Here is a 4574-nt window from a genome sequence, read left to right as displayed (position 1 = left end):
TAAATCAACTCAAAGAAAACAAATCTAATCATAACAAGGGATAATGGAGTTTTTAGCCTGATCTCAAAAAAACCCTTCAAGGCGGGTGAAGAGATATTTTTTTCTGTGATAATTCATACTAACATACATTTCAAAACATCTACCAAATTTTTTCCAAAAATCTAAAAACCCATTTTAAAAAATAAAAGGGGGTGTGTTTATCTTCTTTTTGTTAATTAAAGGGTTTCCCTGCCCGTGTTCTTCATAGTTCAATATCAATATATGGGGTTGCATTGAAAAGTTTTAGATACAAAATTGCAAAATATGAAATTAAACATCAAGAAGATACAAAAATTTAAAACCAAAATAGCAGAAAAAAGTACTATTCTTCTTTCCCCAATCATTCCCCTCCGCGATCTCCCCTCAGTTGATGAAACGTTATCATCTCCAGTCGAATATCCGCAAAATCCCAAAAACGACCCCATTTTCCTACTATGATGAAAACGGTTTTTCCAAAAAATATCCTTTTATCCCAAACCAACTGATTTCCATTCCTTTCTGGTCACCTTTTCCATCTTCCTCCTGCCGAAAAAAACCCCATCTACCCTCTCATAAGTGTTAGCCAAATAAATCAAGTAAGGAAGAGCGAGTGAGGTTCCAAATCCATCAATCCGTCTGCAATGGCTTCTATCAGCTCTAGATTCTCTAATCCCCCAAAAGCAAGGAAAGGATTCCCCTATACGGAATCAGGGTTCCCATTGCAACATAAAAAAATCAATTGCTTAATCAAGCCCGATTGAATCATCATATTCACTACACAAGTATAATGCTCATTTACGGAATACTCCCGCTGTGCTGCAGCATGAAGGGAAGACAGCCATGCCCCTCGAGCAATCCACCATAGCTGCAAGCTGAAAGAACCGCAGAATATGTAATCTGATCAGGATGTAAACCACTTTCAAGAAGTTTCTCAAAAAGTTCAATAGCTTCGAATAGTTTTCCATTATCAGCCAATCCCAGTATCATAGTATTCCATGCTATCAAATCTCTAGAAGCCATTTTGAGAAAATTTTCAAGGCAAACTCGACTAACCCATATTTATTATACATTTCCACAAGTGAACTCGCCACAAGCCTCCGCTTCAAACCCTGTTTTGATCAGGCGAATGAAGCTGACTACCTTGCTCTACTGGAACAAACACAGCAGCGAGTGAAGAACAGAGCTGGTGTGAAATCTGTTGGCCTAATACTTTCCTCAAAGAATAAACAAAAAGATCAAAAGCATTCTCCTCCATATTGTGATTAGCATAGCACGCGATCATAGCATTGTACATAGCTGAATCGCCCCATATGATTCCTTAAAAACACGCAACGCACTTCCCAGTCTGTTGCATTTTGAGAACAGATCAATAGCTGCACTACAAACAACCGCATTCCCAAGAAATCCCATCTTAGTAGAAAAACAAAACATCTACCCTTCTCCAAATTCCGCAAGTTGGAGCAAGCAGTAAGCACTGCAGAGACCGTATATTGTCACCCCAAACCACTACTTCTCATCACACAGAAAGATGCAAAGAAAAAAGCTCATAACCCGATTTACAGCAACCCGAAATCATAGCATTCCATGAAATCACATCCACTCTCTCCATACTCCAAAACACAGCAAGAGAATACTCGACAAGGCCAAGCTTCCCATACATATCAATCAATGAATTCCCCCCCACCAAGTTAGAATAACACCCACCATTCTTCACAATGCGACAATGCATCTCCTTAGCATGATCCCACATTTCACACAACACAACAACAATGAAAAAGTGAACTCAGTCGCCCAACCCCACGCTCCCTCATCTCCACAAAAACTTCCCACGCACTATCACGAAACCCGCTTGAAACATACCCAGATATGACCGTATTCCAACTCACAGCATCTCGTTCAGGCATTTCGTCAACCCGACGCGCCGTCGCCATGTCGAAACATTTCACCAGGACTTTCAAGTATAAGTTCCAAGAAAAGATATTTTTGCTGGCCATATCATCAAACACCTTCACAGCATCTTTCGTGACCCCGTTTTGGGAAATAGAGATCGATGCATCGATTGCCCAGGTATATATTTGAGAAATTCAAGCCAACTTTACCAACTGCGCGTGTACTAATTTCAAAGAATTTGGGGGGCTTTAAGAGAAGAACACTGATCGATGATGCAAAAAGAAAACGACACCGTGTGATGAAATCTGTGAGCTTTTGAAGCAAATTGAACATGCAAACGAAGACGACAATCATGAAGTTCTGAAGCGGTAAAATTCTACTCAATCAAAGGCTTAAACGTTAGTGGGCCTTTAACTTATTGGGCTCTAAGTAAAAGTATTAGCAAATTTGGGCTCAAATGAGAGTATCAAAGCCCAATCAGTTTCGAATTTGAGTTATGAATAAATAAACATAAATTTATAAGGTCGTTTTATCGTGGACTTGAACATGAGTTTGGGATTAACTACAACCGCTAGATCACACGTATACATTTCTTAGTATTGAACATGAAATCTTTGACGTCGGACATTAACTGCTAAACCACTAATATTTTTGTTCATAAAATTTCATCCCTAGTCCAGCTTATCACCCCTACCAAACATGCCATAAGCTTAACGCCACACACACTTATTTAATTTTTTTTATGGATAATATAAATAAAAATTTTAAAGGTTGCATCATGATGGACTTGGACATGTGACCTTAATTTGATCTCAGTAATTAATCACTCTACTATTACGCCAACACAACCCTAGTTTGTTTTTTTAATGGCTTTGTACCGCATCTAATTTGAAATCAAATAGAGATACAAATTTGGATATAATTTGAGTTTGCATTAAGTTTTCTTTTACGAATGATTGTGTTGATATCAACACTTGTATATATGCTAATATGGATTGAATTATTGAAGTAAATATAGGTAAACACTATAATTAAATTAATTAAAACACAATGCACTAACTTGAAGAAAAATCAAATATAGCACATACTATTAAATCTGTATATATATATTTCTTAATGCGACCAAGCCATAACCCAGACCTAAAAATGGTCACTTGTGAGGGAAGCAAATGAAGTGATGGGAAGAATGTTGACCAAGCCCAACTCATTATTGTGTACTTGTAATCTAGGACAAAATACATACTTGCACCCTCGTTTTCAGGAAACTAATAGAGATTAGAACATTATTGTCCACACACATGATTATTGCAATATTTATGCCATTGATATTGATATATTGTCCCTTGTCTTTGTAAAATAAAGTAGATACATTGTACTATAATCCTCATGTTTAGAACATGCGCAACACAGACGCGTTCCCGACTCCATTCTCGGGGAAAGGAAAATCGGGCAGCTGGGTTCCAGGCACGGTGGCAGCCACACAATTTCCTTAAAAAAACAAATCAATTAAATTCATTATTTTTAATAATTTATCAATATATTTTTTAATCTATAACTATTGGGTCCATCCGATTCTCATCCCACATTTCATCTCAATTATTCTTCTTATTTTAAATTGGAAATTGACCTACTCTACTAATAAAGAGTTGTATATCAAACTTTGGAGTTAAGTTGTGTATGATCTTATTGTTATTACTTAAAATTTATTAATTTAGTCTACCAAAAATGATTTACTCCATGTTGCATTCATCAGCTAAAATACAAGATCACCAACAAAAACGGGCACTCTCTTCATGTAAATAATTCAAAGGGAAATTTTTCCATTTGCAAAATATATTACTCCCCCCCTGTTAAAAAGTCTTTTTTTGTAAAGTTTAATTTTTAGAATTTTTTTTTTTCCCTTTTTTACATTTTCATAAAAAATTACAAAAATGTCATTTCTACTTAAAAAAAATCAACAATCAAAATCAAAGGGGCCTCCCAACTCCCCCATCCACCCATTTATTTCCTTCTAAATCTTTCCTTTTTAAAATTTTTACTTTTTTTTAAAAAAAACTCGGGTTATAACAATAAGAAACTAAAATGTGGAATAAAAGGGGTAATATTTACATTTCCTTATTGTATATTATGAATTCCGTGGTAAGCAAAATGTTCATTTTGTTTTTTAAACATAGGTATCCCAAAATAAAAAAAAAAGCAATATTATATTGACATTATCTTTTTTTCATTTTTGAAACATTTCCACTTTCTAATTTCCCACTTTTTTGTTTAATTTCGTCAACTAATTTTTGTATTATAGTAACTAAATGTTGTCGCATTATTAATATTTTTGTAATTTAGTGTGTTCTATAAAAAAAGCTAGCTGCTCAAACAACAAGTAGGAGTATTAAATTACACAGTGTGGGTATAATGCAGCTGGCAAATTTTTTGGTTTTTTCTGATAATAATATTCATATATATAATCCCAAAGCCCCAAGACTTAATTTGTTTTTTTAAAAAATGTTTTAATTATGGAGAAGGAAAAAAAATATTTGATTTAAAACAATGAATTTTCTAAGTCAATGTATCCAAATAAAACTAAAATAATTTACACGACGATTTGAAATTTGAAAATCAAAACAATGTAAATTGGGTAGGAATTTGATAGAAAATACTTAGTAAACCTT

General features: G+C 34.5%; 1 pseudogene; it reads right to left on the bottom strand.

Annotated features, from left to right (window-relative positions):
- Positions 1–471: 471 nt before the first annotated feature.
- On the bottom strand, positions 472–3208 carry LOC125220713 (annotated as a pseudogene).
- Positions 3209–4574: the final 1366 nt, after the last annotated feature.

This window comes from Salvia hispanica, chromosome 4 (genome assembly GCF_023119035.1).
Source record: "Salvia hispanica cultivar TCC Black 2014 chromosome 4, UniMelb_Shisp_WGS_1.0, whole genome shotgun sequence".
NCBI classification, from domain to species: domain Eukaryota; kingdom Viridiplantae; phylum Streptophyta; class Magnoliopsida; order Lamiales; family Lamiaceae; genus Salvia; species Salvia hispanica.
This window is presented reverse-complemented; position numbering and strand designations above follow the sequence as displayed.